Below are 19,215 nucleotides of genomic sequence, written 5' to 3'. Positions count from 1 at the left end.
AGCATTAAAAGAGGAGTAACTTATATGCAGACTGCAATGAAATCAAAAGCAGAGGAGACTTGGGCCTCATCCCTGTGAAACATATACAAGCTTACCTAGGCAAATAAGCAGTCTCAGTGGATTCAATGGATAATTTGTAAGACCAAAGTTCATTTGGATTACTTGTTCCATCTCCACTTGTAAATGGGAATAACCTGGCATTGCCCAACATAACTTACCAGGGGCAGATTCAGAGAAGATGCAGTGGTGCAACCACACCACACAGCAGGAGTAGCAGCCGGGGACTTTAAGCCCACAAAGAAGGTAAGAATTCCACTCATCCCTTCCCCTCTGCGCTCAGAGGGACATCCCCTGCAATCACAGGGGACTGGTGGGGGGGCATGGGGTGGTATGTGCCCCCCCTGACAGGGCCACTCCCACCGCCAATGTCACCGCCAGCTTCTGTGGGTGCTCGCCAGTCCTGTCCCTGCTGCCGACACTGCTGGTGGCTTCTGCAGGTGCTCGCCATCCTGTCCCCACTGCCACTGCCGCCACCGGCTTCTGCGGGTGTCCCCCAGACTTAAGAGGCACCAGTCGCCCATGCCTCCAATCTCTTCCCTTCCTTTTCCCCCAGCCCCTACCTGTTGCTGCCACTGCTTCCACACTCCCAGGGGCGAAGGGAGTTCCTGTCCCACTCCAGCCAGCCTCTGTGGGGGCTGGGATCGGCCTGGGGCAGCAGCTGTGGCAACAGCAGCAGGCATCTTCCACTTCCTTGTGTGGTCCCCTGGGTGTTCCCTTCCAGTCTGGGAGCAGGTACGGGGAGGGGGAACCCATTTGCCCTCCACTGCCACTCCTGTCCCAAGCTGAGCCCAGGTCCCCTGAAGACTGGTTGGAGCAGTTGTGGACCTCGGCCCCAGGACAGTAGGGACAATGGCAATGACAGGTGTGGGGGGAGGATGGGGTGAGGGGGATGGTGAGGAGATGCTGCTCCTGCATCCCTCTTTATAAAATCCTGCATCTGCTTCTGCCTACCACCAATTTTAAAAAACAGCAATGACCTGGATTTACAGTAGGCACAGAAATGGTGTTTTTTGTTGGATAGACCCAGCAAGTTATATAGATAACCATGGAGAAATAAAAAGAGTACCAAGCCGGATGCTGTAAGATAATTTCAGAAGTCTCAAGAAGCTACCTTTTTCTATTAAAATATGTCAGTGTTAAGATCATCTTTCTTGAAAGATGGAATCAATTACTGCATCCTATTGGGAGAAATAAAAGAATGAAGGTGAGGTGATTTAGTGTAGTAGTGTAAGAGTGATGTTGTAAGCCATGATGGTCCAGTAATTGAGAGGCAACGATTTCTTAGGGTGATATTACATATGTAATCACATATGTAATGTAATGTCATTTCAGGGGTTAGTGGTCAGTATGAGCTAGTTACTGTTAGTGAATATATCTATCTAATATGCGATCAGGTAAGTGGAGGAGATATCTTTGTGATAAATTTGCACCTTACATCATGTGAGAGGCAAGGATTTCTTAGGGTGATATTACATAGGGTTACATTTTTAAGGATGAAATATTTTATGATAAGAAATATTACATTTCTTAAAGTGATATTCTTAGGGTAATATCACTCTAAGATATTAATGTTAGTTAATTCACTAACATTAACTAGCTCAAACTGACCACTAACCCCTGCCACATAAAAGAGGTTTACTTTTTCATGCTATGTGAACAGACCAGGAAACACAGACCAGTTTTATCAGTAAGTTTGTGATTCACAACACTGCAACACACAGGCAACATAAGATGATGCATCACTAAACACTAAGAATCCTGTGACATGCTTTCACAGAACTGGGTGACAGATTAGGAGGGCACTTAAATTGTGCAATTTACCCATCCAGTTTAGAACTATGCTCTGATAAAGTCATACAGATTCAAATACAAAATAATCCACAGGAACCTGGCTCTGCTCTTTACATGCTACATCTCAAAATGCTACTCTAGAAGCCTCTGTAAGAGATGTTTTTATAAGTATTTCTTTGAAGAATTCTACTTTGCATAGACTCGACCAAACTTTTTAGGGAAGGACTGCGATGTCTTCCTCAACATGTCTAGATCATTATGCTACATCAGAAGTATTTTGTCCTTGTACAAAATACAGAAAGTTGCACTGTATTCACTAAAGGAGACTACTGCAGCATGTAGGTCAGTGGTTCTCAAACTTTTCAGACTCAGGGCACCCCTCAGATTCAGCAGATTCACCCTTGTTAAGCTCAAAGGCATACCTTAGAAAATGCCAGCTCTTAGTTTTCACTTGATTTGATTACAGAGATATAACGAAGTAATTCTTCTGTTGCAAAGACCTCAGAAAGACCACAACAGGTCAGGATGCTTTTGTTTTGGGACAAATATTACACATAAACTGGTTTAAGTGATCAGAAACTGGTTTAAACCTGTAACAGAACAGACGTTCAGTGCACATATATCAGTTTGAAAATGGCTGAAACTGGTTTGAGATAAATCTGGTTGAACATGGCATCAGATTTAACTGATTTGGCTAAAACTGGTTTATGCAATGTCTGTCTCAACCCCTTGCTGGTTTAAATTACACCAGACTTCCCCAGCATCCCAGCATGCTCTCTGGACTGCCTGGCTTCCTCCTGCTCCCCACATCCCCTCTGCCTTACACAGATACCTCTCAACATTAGCTAGCACAGGGGTTGTCAAAACGGGGGTATGCGTACCCCTGGGGGAACTAGGGAAGGCCCTACGGCATATGCACAGGAGGGGACGGAGCACTGCCACCCACCACACCATGACACTGCCTCCTAGGAGCAGGGCTGAGGTGGGACGAGGGCAGCAGCACCCCTGTGGGCCGTACAGGCGCCACCCGGCTGGTTAGACATGGGTGGGGTGAGGGGGAGTTTGCACACGAAGGTGGCTGCTGCCGCTATCCACCACCCCATGCTACCGCTGCTCTGCATCCAATCGCGTGCCACCCTCCTTCCACCCCCTTCCCTCCACTCCAAATCTGGCTGCTGGGGGTATATTTATTAAAAAAGGCTGCAAACCCTGAGCTAGCACACCACATGCTGGCTATGGCTCTGCTGTGGCAGCTGGGACAAAGGCAGAATCAATAGGTAGCTGGTAAATGTCCCTCCATTGTTTTCTTAATGGGCAGATAAACACTGAGTAGGATGATAAACACTGTGTTATCAATTCCCTGCTGGGCAGGTTAGAAGAGGGGGAACCTCTCCTTAATCAGAGCGTTCTGCCGGGGCCTGACCACGCCCTCCTCAGCTCAGCACTGTAGACGGGAAGGGAGGACTGCTTTAGTACCCCCTGGCTTCTAGCCTAAGCTACTACAGGCATGTGCCTACCTGCATTTATGGGATGTCTGTGCACTTACCAACTGACTCAGCCTATCCAGGTTAGACTAAGCTCCAAAGATTGAATCAATTCAGGCTCAGGCTTTTTGAATGTCTGTCACTAGCCTTTGACACTATGGATTCCTATCTGAAATCCCTTGATCTATCTTATGCATTATGTTTGCACACCTAACAGTGATACCACTGTGTGTCCCTCCCCACCCCGCCCAGCATCCTAGTTGAGAATCAATGATCTAGGTTATAGCTTTACTGTATTTGAGCTTCTCTTTCAATGACCAAAATCACATGTGGTTAGTGGTTTAATTGTCTAGTTTTTCACCCAACTTCTGTAAAGACAAGGGTTTTAGTCAGCACAATAAACAAAACTACCTGAACACTGTGTGAAACTGGGTTGGGGGGGAGGAGGGAGAGAGAAATTCTACAACCACCACCATTTCACTTTTTTAAACACATGTTGTTTTGACCTATTGATCTTCCCTGATAATATGCTCTCTCTAGAGTCTACTGTCATAAACCAAACTGGAAAAGATGACACAGGAACAAAGCAGTCTAAAAAGATCAAACATAAAGAGAGGAAGAAAATTAAAGAAAGGTAATCTAAGCAAAGTCCAAGAGTCTTTAGACTTTCTGGTTCTTTAACCAAACCAGCCTTGCAAGAGCAAGTTAAGTTTTCTGATTTTCTTTTCAGTGCCACTGGGGAATCATCTATCAATAAACAGCTGTAATGGCAGTGCTGGCTGCCAACCTGAGAAAACTGTACTAATAAACATCAGGTATGGCACTGACATCACTTCCTTAACATCACTGAATGACTCTTGTACAGACTATATGATCTAAAGGAGGAGTATCAACGTTGCTTGCCTCCTTCCTTTTGGGCCAGATCTGGACCATGGGGCTCCTTGTGGGATGGATCAGGACCCATCCCTGGTAGTGGGGTGAGTGGCATCATGGAGCTGCAGGGATTAACACAGTTGTCACTCACCCAGCAGCCAGTGGGACCTGGAATCTAACAGCAGGCCCCACCTCTGCTCACCCCACCCCCTAGAATTCCTGGTCTCTCAAGGAACCCTGTGGCTCTCAGGCTAGATATCTGACCCCCCTGAACTAAAGAATTTGTAGGACCTGTGAAGAATGGAAACAGTTCCAAGGAGAGCTTGAAGCCACAAACTTTCACAACCCATACTGGACAAAAGCTGAGAAAAAAAAACTAACTGGCTAACTTGCCCCAAAACAGGCAAAATAATTAAAAACAAAATAAATAAGAAAAGGGAGCCATGAAGCCAGTCATTCTTAAAGCAGTAAGACAGTGACAGTTTACAGTGTAAAGCAGCTTTAGATGGCAACCATCTCTTGTTGAAATAAGATAGTGGTCTGGTGCATGGTATGCCGGGAATAACATCAGTCTTCTTTTCACAGAATAGTTTTTGAGAAAGTATTCTGAGGAGGAGGTAAGGAATTACAACTTAGTCAGGGATGATTTCTTTGTTCATTCAATTAGCAGCATGATTACACAACTGTTTTTCATGTGAAGAGAAAGCCACCATTTAAAAAGGCATCAATCCTTACGCACCTTCTGATGAAGCTAATGAAAGCCAGAATGTGCACCAAGGGCAAATACATGTTTCACAGTTTTATCGCACACTAGTTGTCAATGTAGGGGCCTTTAACTCCACTGCAATATCTGTCCATCCCAAGGTGCTCACAACAAAACAAGGAGTAGCCTAGGATAGGCTACATACATACATATGTATGTATGTAGAATATATATACATAACAGGGTTATGTATGGTAGCAATCAGTATTATCAGTGAAAGAGTACACTAAAGGTGGAAAGGGTAAGAGGAAAGGAGAATGGCATATAAATAGATATACAACCTGCATGTGATAGATAGATAGATAGATGCAATATATTATAAATACAGTGCATTATACAATATACACACAATATATATATACACACACACACATTATAATGCTATATATCTATAGATGCAGATATATGCACATGCAGGTTTTAGGGCTAAATGACTGACTTCAGGGAAAAGTGAGAATATATAAAAGATACCCCAGAAAGGGAAGGGCAAGGAAGGATAATAAAGGAACTACAAGGTTATTACTTTAGTGTGAATTCCATGTAACCCCTAGAACTAAAAGTCCAGGTTCCTGATCTCTTTGTTTGTAGAGTCATCCATTCCCCTCACAGCATTGCCTATTCCCTCTTCTGAAACGTGGGGTCTCAGCAGCAGACTGTTTTTCTATGCATCTGCACAACACTTAACACACTTTGGGCACCAACGTAGTACAGATTAAATAACAATAATAGGCTCCTGTTTCAAGTTTGATTCTATGCCAAAGTGTCACTGAGCAAAGTATTTATTTTTTTTGAAAGGACTGAAGTATGCTTCTCTTGCTTTGAATAACCATCTCTTTCATTTTAGATGAAAAACCCTGAAATTCTGGTTTATAATGGTCTAATCTGAAAAGAAAAAAAGAATGAAACAGACTATCATTTACAACCAGGCATGCTGATCTCTCAACAACATTTAATGATATGCAGGAGAACGAGCGGTTATATTCAAACCAAACCGCTCTCCGTAATTAGAGCAAGTTAGAGAGCAAAACTTAGAGCAGTGATTACAGAAAACTAAAAAAAAAAAAAAAAAGCACAAATGCAAGCAAATTGATGGCTTTTTGTAGGGGTGTTTAGCAGATATGAAAATAGCAAAGACTGGCTACTAAAAAGTAGTTGCAAATGTTGCATATTCCCCTGCAGCTGATTTTTCTTCTTTTTTCAGAAAAAAAATCCCATTTTATCTACACAACTTTCTCCCCTGTCCCAAGATATGACTGAATCAGGCAAACCTTTAGAGAGCTGTGACAAAAACCTATGAGAAGTCTACAAGTATCTATCATATCTCAGTTGTCTAGGCAACATGTGGCATAAATTGAGAGATCTATTCAACTTTAAGAATTCAGTCTTGAAATTCAGTTAGCATCCCCTCTAACAGCAAAGCGGGTATATAGGAGTTTAAACACTTTTTTAGGGGCAGTTTATATGAGAGGACTGAAAAAATAGAACAGGGTTATGTACGGTAGCAATCAGTGGGCATGCTTTCACGTGCAACTAAGGTGTGTGAAAACTCTAGAGCTTATTGCTCCAGAGTTTATTGTTCCCAGGGGCTGCATCTTCACATGCGCCTGGGAGTGCAGCATGCTGAGGTGGGTCAGAGCAGCCCCAGCTGGAAAAGGGCTCAGCCTGCCAGCCCAGGGCTGCTCCCCCCAACTCAAGGTGTTGAGGAGGGGGCTGGTTGGAGCATGAGGGAGCTTCAATGTGCAGCTAGCCAGCAGGCAGCCCTGTCACTGAAATATCCTCGTGCTCCAGCCAGCTGGGGCAGCATCTACAATAAATTAGTTTACTCCAGCCTAATAGGGATGCACATGTAGATGTGAGATGTTTACTGTGCACCTAATTAGTCTACTGTGCAGTAAACATCTCACATAGATGCACTTGCTGCGATTAGTGAAAAAGTAGGCTGAAGGTGCCTTAAGACTGCAGAACTAAAGAACCAAGTAATGATAAGAGAAAGGAGAATGACTTTTAAGCTACTGCAAAAAATGGAGTATTGTAGCAAGACAAGACAGATCAATATTGTCTCTATTAAGAATTTGCATGGATCATGGCTATCAGCAAATAGCAGTCATTGTTATAGCTGTTCTGATGCAACCCTTATCTCAAAGTTTATTTTGCTATAATCTTTGTCTCGAGCTACTGTTGTGATTCATAGGAAGAAAATACATTTTCAACTTCCGGTGAGAAGGAGGAGGAGGAAAATGCACCTGATCTACAATATTTTGCCCAAGGTACACAGCAAAGTCTATTCTAAAAATGTATTTTAAATAGCATCTTAGCTAGGTAAGTAATATATATCTGGATGACCAGAAACTGGCCTAACAGGAATAAGGGACCAAAAAGGTGACAACGGATGGATGTATCTACATGTTACTGTGCAGCGATGTTGCTATGGCGCCGTGCTTTAATACTTCCTTTTGGTACCCAGCACAGTATGGGTGGTTACTGTGCCATGCATGGACGTATAGGTAGATTTTGCCACTGTCATCATAGCTGGTGATCACATGTAGACATGTAGGGTGATGTGTAGATGTGCCCAATATTTGATATCGCAGATCATATTCAAGGACTTGAAAAATCAAATTAGGTTTTTAGAAAATTGTTAAACAAGATTTCATTTTTTCATCCATCAGTCTGTAGAACTTCACACATGAATCATAGTGACTGAAGCAAAGAGGGGAAAGATAGCATGGGATGAGGAAAATATAAAATAGATTCTTAAAAGAGAATATGGGGTAAAATATCTGTGCAGGCTAGATGCATGCTCTTTGCTGCTGGAAAAGTGGCTTCTCCATTTTTGACTGCTATTTAAAGTCCAAACAGACCATGCATTGTTATTTTACTCTATACCTGTCACTGGTTCTTAGATTTAGTTATTTTGGACGTTAGATCAAGTTGGCATATAGTAAATTCCAAGCCTTGGTGATTTTCAAACTCAGGCTACCATGCAGTTTGGAAAAGAATGACATTTGTCTGATAGGTTCTTTTTATGCACAGTTATGTTCTTTAAAAGGGTGATGGTAGAAAATCTGGTAAATAGACTTACAAGGTTAGGTGGGCAGGGGTAGATGTACAGGTCAGAGACAAAAGGCAATTTTAGTTGACTACATAAATAATGTAGTTAATTCCATGATGATGCATGTAGCATAAATACATACTCTAGAAATATGCACTAAATGGTTATTAAAGTGAGGATTCAGATCCAATTAACAATATCAGCGGATTCCTCCTCTCAATCCCCAGCCTCATTATGACCATTGTCATCTGATGTAGTCTGCATGGGACAGCCTTCAAAGCCCATGAAAGCTGCTCCTTGTTTAGCAACAGGGGGCTACAGCAGAGTGACAAAGAACACTTCCTATAGTACTTCTAGCTTTTAACTGCTTGAGAGAATGATATAGTAGGCAGGAATCTAGCTCAGCTCATAGGGTGGGACAAGACCTGCCCATTAATTTACTTAAAGGTCTGTAATGACACAGCTTTAAAGACATGTTGAAAAAGCTCATTAATATATGATCTTCAAAGTCTTTTTCTGTCACTCTTCCTGGTCAGTCTGGACCCTGTCTCACATTTTTATTTATCTTTGAGGGCAGAAAACTGATTAAAATAAACAGCTCCATGTCCAAAACTATTCAGTGTCGGTCAGCTGTAATGAGATCTCTCTCCTTCCTTATCCTGCTCTCCTGAATACATTTTCATAGTTCTCATGCCAATTGAAGAGATTAGACACAGACAATAACAAAGCTGAACTAATGTAGCAGTGGCTTAAACTTAGCGTGTAATGTAGCAAAGAATATTTGTGCCCATACATATATACCACGCCCTTCCTGCAGTTATTTCTAGGCCAGATGCAAGGTTTGTGAATCTTAAAATAAGTTGCACAAATGGCACCACTAATCTCTTGAAATAAATCCCGTAATTAAGTAAACCTGTTTGGTACAGTAATGTTCTATAATCACAAACTAATGTTTATTGCCTTTAATCTAGTTTCAGTAACTTCAGTTGTACTGGACTGAAGAAGAATCTTAAAAAAAAGCCCACTGAAGAGGATTGCATTTATCTGTCAAAAATTCATGAGTCATGTTAAACAGATGACATGTTGAGCGAATTCTAAGAATGTACACCTGTAAAATTAAACTTATGCTAAGGATGTAATTCTATGAAACGGAGCACTCAAATGGCAAGAAGTGACAAATTTATAGCTGCCTTTGCTCTGCTCTTCTGTGTAACTACAAATAGTCTTCAGCATGTTATCATATATTACAAAAACCTGCCTCCTTGTGTTTAAGGTGGCAGCCTGTTCACTACCCCTATTTAATGATCTTTATTATCTATACACAGTTTTCTCATGCCACCTAAACCACGCATTGAACAAAATGTTTTGGCTCCATCACCTTTCCCTGAAGGCTTTTCTATGGTGTTCTCCACAACAGTAGTTACACACCTTACTGTATGGAGGGGTGGTGGCCTTCCCTACTGAGATTGCCTGGCACATCTCACTAAGATCTTGTTTCTGGTTGCCTATAACTTGTGCTAGACTAAGCCCATTTCCTCTTTTGAACATCTTTTTTCAGGCTGATTTTTTGGGGAATACCACATTTACTTGCATACTATGCCCACCTTTCCCCACAAAATCAGCCATCCAAAATGGGGGCACACATCATCTTCACTGGGTTAGAAGCATGCAGACACTATGCTCTAAAGGCTACCAAGATGGCTACCTCTTGTCCCTAGCCTCAGCAAGCAGATAGGGCAGAGTCCTTTGCTAACCCTCTCACAGCCCTAGCTATTGGCCGAGCACTGTAGCTTGTGCTTGAAGCAGCAGTTAACTCGGTATAGGGCAAGTGGGCTGTTGCATGGAGACTGTAGCATTCATGAAGTTTGTGGTGTGGAAACATTACTTATTATATATAGGAACATACATAAAACACTATTTACAGTAAAGAAGTAACGATTTTGTTGCTGTCCTTGCAAGGGTCTGGGGCCTAGCCTTGTCGCTGTCCTCACATACTGGGAAGCTCCTGTTGCCTCACCCAGACTCCTCGGATGTCTCCTGGGATGCCACACTTCCTGAACACTTTAAGTTTCTAGGAGGACTTACTCTATGTCACAGTAGGCAATGAATCTGCGAAAAATCTTTTCTCTACATTTTGCCTTCTAAAAAATAATGGTACATCAGGGATGGGCAAAATGCAGTCCATGGGCTGGATGTGGCCTGCCAGGCCATTCTATCCAGCTTGCGGGGCCCCTAAAAAATGTAGAAAATTAATATTTATCTGTCCCTGGCTGCCTGTCATGTGGCCCTCAATGGCTTGCCAAAACTCAGTAAGCGACCCTCTTCCCAAAATAACTGCCTGCCCCTGAGGTACATGCTTTATTTTGGGGCATATTACAGGTGAGAAATATGGTATTTCCTTCTTCTGTGTTCTCATCACAACTCAAGTAGAAAACACTTGTAAAGCATGGGTGTGGCAGCACAGGTAGGTCATGGATCTGGAGTCTGTTTTTGCAGCTGTCAGACATATTGTACTTCTGCAAGATCTAGCAGTTGGACAAAAAGTTTGCAGGCATTTGGTACCTTCAGTAGTGTTGCAGACAGAATGACCAGATTTGCAAAGCAACTTATCACAGAGGTTATAAAAAAAATCAATCACTCAGACTTCTCAAATTCAAAGATGAATGCAGACTTTAAAAGTTTCTACTGGTGATATTTCTTTTACTGTATTTTCTCACATACCACATGTACCCAAAGTAAGACATAGAGCCTATTTATGGAAGGCAGAATGTAAAGAAAAAGATTTCTGCAGAGACATAACCAACTGTGAGACAAAGCAAGTCCTCCTGGAAACATTGTGTCCAAGAAATGTGACATCCTAGGAGACAGTCTGGGTGAGTAACTGGTGTGGAATGAGAGCAACAAGATTATGCCCCAGATCCTTGCGAGATCAGTAATAAGACTACCTACTTTGCTGTAAATACATTCTTTATATAAGTTCCTGAACATAGTAAGTGTTGTTTCCACACTACAAGCCTCATGAAGGTACTATAGACTACACACAGTCACCCACTTGCCCTAAGTCAGATCAACTGTTGCTTCAGACATGCTGCAGTGCCTAGTCAATAGCTACTGCAGCTATGAGATGGTTAACACACAAGTTTGCCCATTTTGCTTGTTGGAGCCACGGACAAGTGGCAGCCACCTTGGTAGACTTTAGAGCACAATGTCTGTTGCTTCTGTTCCTCCCCATTTCTATTTCAGTGAAGAGAAATCAGTTTTTCCACTTAAGACACACGTCCCAATTTTAGAGGGCTGATTTTGGGAGGAAAGGTATGTATGGTACGGGTGACTTGGAGAAAGGATCCCACTTTTGCCAAGTGTTTCTTGTATATTTGCCACTTCTCCTTTCTGGGTTATCTATATGTTTTCTTTTTTCCCCTTTTCTCTTTCCATCTCTTCTTCCTTTTCTTCACTTTCCCACAAAGTCATTTTCCTTTGCCACACAGCCACCAATTCATCAGCACCTCTCCCAAATGCAGTTCTTAAAACATAGGCACATCTAAACGCCTGAATCAATGAAACAACAGTCATCAGTCCCAAATTGAAGGGTGGTGCCAAATGGTGAATCCTCCAGAGCAGTGAGAGCAGGGAGAGATGGAAAGGAGACAGTGTGAGGTACTTCTGGAAGAAAGAACTGTTGGCTTAAGGTGAGACATGGTCCAAGAAGCCTGTCCTAAGTAAATAAGTCACGTCAGAGTGCGGACAAACCGAACACTTGAATCATTCCAAGAATGTCACTGATTGGAAATTGGTTCACAACTGTCCTGGTTCAGGGGTGTCTGTGTAGAACGGTCACCTTTTAAGCATTGTGGATGCCTAGACAGGTGTTCCAACATGTTCTAATTAGAAGACGGATTAATTAAGTCTGCTGGAGTGTTCTAATTAGAACGCTTCAGTGTGCTGCAGCATCATGTGCATTTGGCATCCTGCATTTCAAAATAATGATGGAGGCACTTTAACTAAAACTCGAACGAGCTTTAGTTAAAGTGCCCCCATGGCCATTCCGAAATGTGGGACACTGAATACATGAGATGCTGTGGTGTTTTAAATTAGAGTGGCTTTCTGGGAGCCTGTCTAATTAAAACACCTCCTCCCACTCCCAAGCGCATGTGTACACACCCTGTAGTACCATGAAAATGCAACCAGGGTGAAGTAGTGAGCACCCAACCCAAGTGCAATTTTCTGCTCCCCCTGCTTAACAGTAAGTTCAATAAAGACCCATCCCACTTTACTTCAGTCTCTGTGGTGGTACCCTGACTGGGAATGCCTAACTGTGTGTGTAGGGCAGGGGGGCTGCCTGAAACCTTGCTTCTGTGTTTCAGAAAGGCTGGGTGTTCTGGAGCTGCCAGAACATTGCAGCTTAAAGAGCAGCTTCCACTCAAAGCCACTCATCAGTGCAGCTCCCCCTCTCAACACACAATATACCAGGAAAATCCAACTGGAATATGCTTGTCCCCTCAAACCCCTCCCTGCCTCGCAAAAAGCCTGGCACAAAATCATCCCAGCTGCAAAAACTTATCTACAAGTCCTCCTAGACCTCTATTACATTACTTCTGTCCCTTCTTTTTGTTGAGCATAGGCCACAATATAGCATACTGACATTTTGCTTCCCAGCTTTCAAATCACATCTGCTCTGTCTCCAAGCAAGACTGTTATACAACAGTGTCCCATGGCTGGGGAAACCTGTAAGGCCTGAACCTGGAACCTATGTAACAGGGTAAGTATTAAAAGTATTTAAAAAGCAACATCTGCGGCTAGAAGTAAAAATTAAAGGCACGCATTTTAGATATAGATTATTTAAAAGAACATGAAAGAATAATGTCTGCAAAGATAGGCCTTCAGAAGTAATATGCTATCTCTGCTTGAATTTAGTACTAATTTTCTCCTTTATTATCATGCATTTTTTAAAAGCCAGGCTCTTGTAATCCTCTCTGCTCTTGGTTTTACCTTGGCAGCTTGAGTACTACAGAACAGCTACAACATAATAAGCAGAAGCCATTGAGCAAATTAAACTATCAAGTGCCATAGCTATCCTTGCCATAAGGCCCAGCATGTTTTCTTTTATCTTCTCCTCATCCCCTGAAAGAAAGTCTCCATACTGAAACAAGTAGAAGGAAAAAAAACATAATTCAATGTTATTGACTGTGCCTTTGTGAAAGTGTATTTTCCTCAAGCTAAATGCAATTCAAACTGAAAAGAAGTGGTTGAAACATTGCTCTTTTGTCACAGCGATGATTGTGGAGAGAAATAAAGGCAGCACTTACCAAAATGTTCCCCCCTGACTACCGTAAGTTTAATGTTCACCACATTTCTTCAGAAACAGCTATAGAACACGCCCTGCAAAGAAAAAATAAGAACTGGTTAGAATAATACAAATTGTATCCCAGTACTTTTTCTACTTGTACCCATCAATCTTCCCCTTTCTCCTTACACTTTTAGGAAAAAAGATAATTAGATTTGATCCTTCATAACTCATTATTGAAATAAATCAACTTCTCATGCAAAATGTTAAAACAAGTCCAGGATTTCTTCAGACCTGCTCAGACACATCACTGTTAGTGTTATGCTGGTTACTCAATTTTCACCTGGGTAAAAAATATGCAACAGGTACCAGTAGCCATGCAATTGTTTTAAACCCCACTCTAAAGAACTAGTCAGCCTGATGGTCTCTTTTTGTCATCAAAGAACATGATGAACTGCGGAAACTGTTACCCGTTCTTTTTTTGAAACCCACATAAAAGAAAGGAAAAAAATATACATATGCCCAGAACATTATAAGTCTTTGTATTTTGTTTGTATGCGAGATATCATGCAACTAATAAAGTAAAGACAGGATACTGATAATACCCCATACAGTATGCTTCAGAGACAATTTGAAAAATATACAGAGTAAAATGGACAAATGCCACCTTTTTACAGACACCAAATAAATTTCAGATGACTGTTACTCCCATTTTTCTCTCCGGCTAAATCCTTAGACAGAGTGACTCTTGGAGTGCAGACTAGCAATAATGTGAAAACATTTTTTTAAGTTGCTGAAGGAGAGAAGCCATACTTTTGTTGGAACACAGGCTTGGCAAGAAGGAGGAAAGGGAGACGGAAGAGAGGGAGAAAGAATATAGGCAGGAACTAGAGGCTGGGGAAAAGTAAGGGCTGTGTCAAAAGTGCCTAGCTGTTCAGGAAGTGGAGTAAAATACACAGCTGTCTCTATTTGTCAAATTGGTGCAGGGGGAACATGGAACTAAGACAATGACCTTTAGAATAGCTTTGCAGTAATGAGAAGGGGTCTGAAATGGAGAAAAGAAAGCTTCCTGACTCCCTCATTAAGCAGAAGGACTTGTAAGTATGCGTGGCTTTGAGACATTGACTACATGAATTTTGATAAACAATTGCTTTGTTAGAAGGATCTGATCTAACACACAAAGCATATGGAAAATGCTTTATAAGATTTAAAAAAAAAGTGAATATATGTTGAGTTTGCAGCTCACATATGGAGTTTTGTAGGAGTGAGTATGTGGGACTGGGTTTTCCTGGAGACAGGCATCTGTGGAGTTAATGATCACTAAATAATTTTACAACATTGCACAGAAAATTTTGTGCAGGGATTATTAAACAAAGAGCTTTGTAATCAGATTCCAGACCTGGTAGATCTTTACACTGGCTTTCTTCCTAAAGTCATAGCATACTTATACACAGGAGAAGATGCAGAGATGGTTTCCTTGACTGGGGTACCTTTTTGGATTAGATTCTCTAATCACCTCTACACCCAAGTCACTGAAGATTATACAGTAAGAGAAAATCTCAGTAGGAAAAGTAAGTGATAAATGAATTCTCTTTTTATCCTGAAGTTGTATTCCATGGGGTTATAAACCAGAGTATGGATGAAGCTTTAGAATCCAGGTCAGCGGTGCACACACATCTAGCAGAAAGTGGAATGTATACCCTCAAAGATATCAGAAATGCTTGTTATGGAACTTGAAAATAAAGCATCAGGAAAAGAGGTGATTTATTTGCTTGATGGTTGTGAATAAAGCCTAGATCATTGGTTTTCAAACTTTTTTCATTTGCAGACTCCTAAAAATTTTCAAATGGGGGAGTAGAGCCTTTTGAATTATGTGTGGATATTTACACAGTTTTGATTGAACACAGTTATCTTTTGTGGGCCCCTTAGACATAGTCTTTAGACTCCCAGGAGTCCATGGACCACAGGTTCAAAACCACTGGCCTAACCATATTGAAGAATAAAAGAGGAAGATCTAATTTAACATAGGCACAGTTTATGAAGATAGTTGGAAAAAAAAAAAAAAAAAAAACACAGGAAGTCTCAGAAAGGGACTTTTTACTCTGGTATCAACATCATCTTTTTTATCTGCCAGGAGTTTGGGCTGGAAAGAAAAAAAATTAAGTCAAGAAAGTCTACTTTTGTGTTTGAACAACTTGGGTAGCATGTTCAGATAGAATAATTAAAAGAGGAATCAGGTTCTTGAATAGGAGGTATCCCAAACTCTGATGCATGATACAGCTATTTTTAAAACCAGGACACTTTTCCTAGCTCCCTAGTGAATGAGTTAAACCAAAGGGGGAATTTTGCACTTCTGGTTTATGTGCTCTTATATCATTAGTCAGCTATGGAAGAGAAACTCGTCATCACTTCCTGGGGTGTGTGAATACGACATTCAGAATTCTCACTACAGCCTGAAATGAAGTTCAAGCACTACATACTGCATTTATACTTTAAAACTTCTCAGGGGAAATATACAGCAAAAAAGTTAGTGAGAACACAGTTCAGGGAAGCTGGGACACAAATCAGACACATGGGGCACCTATACACATGCTGGACGTCTGCTCCCGATGTGTGCTAATCAGCACATGTTGAAGCAGACTCAATTAATCAAGTCCACTGGAGTGCGCTAATTAGCATTCTCCAGCAGACTTTGCATCATATGTATTCAGGGTCCCCATGCTTCAAAATGGCAGCGGGGGCACTTTAACTAAAGCTCATTATTACTATCCTGAGCTTTAGCAGAAGTATGTCCCACCACCACATTTTGAAGCACAGGACACTGAATACATGTGACACTAAGGGCACCTTAATTAAAGTGCCCCTCTGAGAGCCGCTCTCATTAAAGTGCCCCTCCACCCTCTACCCTGGAGCATGCATAAAAACACCCATGCTTTTGTTTGGCCATACGTGGTGAATCTCAGATAACCTGACACTGCCCAAATGGCCCTTAAGAGAGTAGGACAATTTACTCTAGCTTGCACATCCTAAAAATCCAGAAATAATACCACAGGGGTTTGCATCATCTTCTAAAGTGAAACTAACATTAACACCTGCCTCTTGGGTTAGAGGAAGCATGAGGTTTGGAGAGAAGAAATGCATTTCTTATACAGGAAAAGTAGCAGTTCTTGTTATACAAAGCAAAAGAATGCTAGACAGAGATTCAAAACCTCTGGCAGGCTAAGAGAACAGAAGAACTCTTACATGATATTGGTAAAATTTTAGTTTTTGGTAATTTAAGCTTGGAGTCTACTTGACGGTATAGTTAGTAGTGTTAGCACAGATGTCCATTTCATAATTCCTCTCTCTACTTCACTCTTTAAAAAAAAAAAATTGGTTTAAAGATAAATGCAAGTAGGCTTTGGAAGCTGTTAAATCATCTGTAACTTCTGATTACCATCTTTAAGAAAAACAGATCTTGTGAGATGGAAGGAGAGATGATGATAACCACTTGAACACAGGATCTGTCACGGAGAGATAATCTCCTTCCCCCCCACACAGTGCTATAGGTAGATCTACTTAATTCATATATTTTGTTTCCATTAACAGTTTCAGTGAGAAAAAGGGGAAAAAAAAAGATTTTTTTCCAGGAGTTTTGGGGTTTGCTAAACACCCTAAATAAATTTCAAACGGAGAACATCTAAAATTTAGGTTTTGGGTTTTCACTGAAACAGGAATTTAGAAGAGGACAGGGGAAGTGATGCTTTTTGCTGAAAATCTCTCAAACAAACGCTTTTAGCCTTAGCCTCAAGGGGCTGGCTAGGGCTAGAAGTTATGCAAGAACAGCTTAAGATCCAGGATTCTGTTTTCAAATCAGAGGTATGTAAAGAACGAAAGGGTTCTTAAAAAAAAAACAAAACACCCTCCAAATTGCATTGAAAAAAAAAAGGTACCAAAGAACATTTTTTGGTTCAGAATAACCAAAATACAAACATTTCAAAACATTCGATTTTATTCTTCTCTCTAACTTTTTAGAAATTAAGCTATATAAAGTAAAAAAAAAAAAAAAAAAAAAAAAAAAAAAAAAAAAAAAAAGTATCTTCACAACATAAGCCCCAAACTTCATTTCAACAATTTTCAAATTCTCAACACTAAGGACAGAACAGTATCAAAACCAACCCTCTTGGTGAATAGTTTTGGTCTTAGCAAAATCAATATTCTTTGCAAAAAAAAAAGAAAATTCACTAAAAATTAATTCCCAACCTGTTTTACTTGTAACATATGTGAATCTGGTATAAACGTCACATTTCAGATTGATGCTAACCTGTTTTACACAAATACAGAATTTGGTGATGGCTACACCAAATGCATATTACCCTGTGCTATTTCATACATTTCCTGTTTCATGGGAATCATCATTATTTGTCCCTCAATTTCAGCCAAGTATATGTAGGGACCAACAGAATTCAAGATTTTCATGGAAACTGTGAATTCAGTCAGTCTTTCCAAAAAAGTGTGGGCCCTGTGAAAAAACATGAGGACCATGAAAAGGTACAAAATTGGTGAGCGGGGTGGATGGAAGAGAGCTGTAAAAACACAAAAGGGTGAGAAGCCCTGGCATCCTGAAGCAGAGGGGTAAGGAGACGGAGCAAATTGGAGGCGGAGCCCCCGATGCAGGCTCAGTCCAGGAGCCAGTCAGGGAAGATGGGAGGGTTTTGATGCTGGCTTTTAAAGCGCCCACAGGCATGTTCCTGCAGCATGCATGCTCACTTCAGCCTAAGAAAGAGAAGAGATGAACACAAAGAAATCTTCCAAGATCACTGTCTCGGCGGGGTCCGTCAGGAGGGCCGTGATCTCCTTAAGGCCCTCTCTCCGTGCCAATTCGGCCCAAGGGCACCCTCGATTCTCGCCCACCACATCTTTGCTGTTGAATAAGGTTGGGAGGCTGCCTTATGACTCCCTGGGCACGGATAGCCCGGGCCTCTGTCCCCGTATGTTCTCGGACCCCCTGGGGGTCTCCCGGTATAATGGGTGCTCCTCAGGCCCCCTAGCCTTATGGGCTACGCGTGGCTCCTACCCCCCCTAATACCACGCCCCAAGCCTCGCTGATGTACTAGACGTTGGACTGTCACCATAAACATATGCCCACTCTCTCTCCCTCGGGTCTTCTCCAACGTGCCGCCCCTCTCGGGCCTCACCAGTCCTTTGAGCCCACCGCACTACTGTCCCCTCTGGTACGGGCTCACCGCGCTGCTATCCCCTTTTCGGGGGACAACCGCAGCACCTTGCCCTTCTCCTGGGGCGCTGTGCCACTAACCCCTTCTGTCGGGGTCCACCACGGCACCCTGCCCCCGTCCTGGGTTTCCCTACGGCTCTGGCCTATTACCGGGTCCGCCACGCCCGTTCTGGGCTTCTTAAATATCGCCCTGCTCGGGCTCCTCAATATCGCCCTGCTCGGGCTCCTCAATAATCGCCCCGCCCTAGGGCTCAGTATGGCCCCTCTCGGGCTCCTCAATAATCGCCCCGCCCTGGGGCTGGGGTATATGCACCCCGTAAGTGATGCCCTTGCTGGCGTCTGCTGCACCTGTCCTGGGCTTCCTACTATGGCGCTCCCCCTCTCTTGGGGGCTCACCGCGCCCACCTCGGGCTTCTCAATGCTGCCCCCGCTCTGGGGTCTACGTACCCTCCACACAACCCGGGGTCTATATTCCCCGCCCGCAACCCACTGGATGCGCTCCACGCTACAAGCTGCGCCTTCGCTGGCGCTGCGCCTTCACAGGCACCGGGGCCCCCCATACCACTGGGGTACCTATAAGAATAATGCGCCCTCTTGGTGCTAGGCTGCGCCCTCGCTGGCGCTAGGGCACCCCACCTTCTCTGGGGTCCCTATGAGGATACTGCGCCCTCTTGGCGCTAGGGCACCCCCCCC

The 19,215-nt window shown here is 42.5% G+C and overlaps 1 protein-coding gene across 4 annotated transcripts in view; it reads right to left on the bottom strand.

The window, feature by feature from the left end:
- FYN (FYN proto-oncogene, Src family tyrosine kinase) overlaps positions 1 to 19,215 on the bottom strand; it is a 170,163-nt gene that overhangs the window by 99,877 nt on the left and 51,071 nt on the right. For all 4 annotated transcript variants that reach the window (XM_025198835.1, XM_006019470.3, XM_025198837.1 and 1 more), the window contains exon 2: positions 13,330 to 13,402. The gene's annotated coding sequence lies outside the window, so the exon portion shown is untranslated. The remainder of the gene's footprint in view (positions 1 to 13,329; positions 13,403 to 19,215) is intronic.

This window comes from Alligator sinensis, unplaced genomic scaffold (assembly GCF_000455745.1).
Source record: "Alligator sinensis unplaced genomic scaffold, ASM45574v1 scaffold737_1, whole genome shotgun sequence".
Classification (NCBI taxonomy): Eukaryota; Metazoa; Chordata; order Crocodylia; family Alligatoridae; genus Alligator; species Alligator sinensis.
Note: the sequence above shows the minus strand (reverse complement) of the source record. Positions and strands in the feature narration are given on the sequence as shown.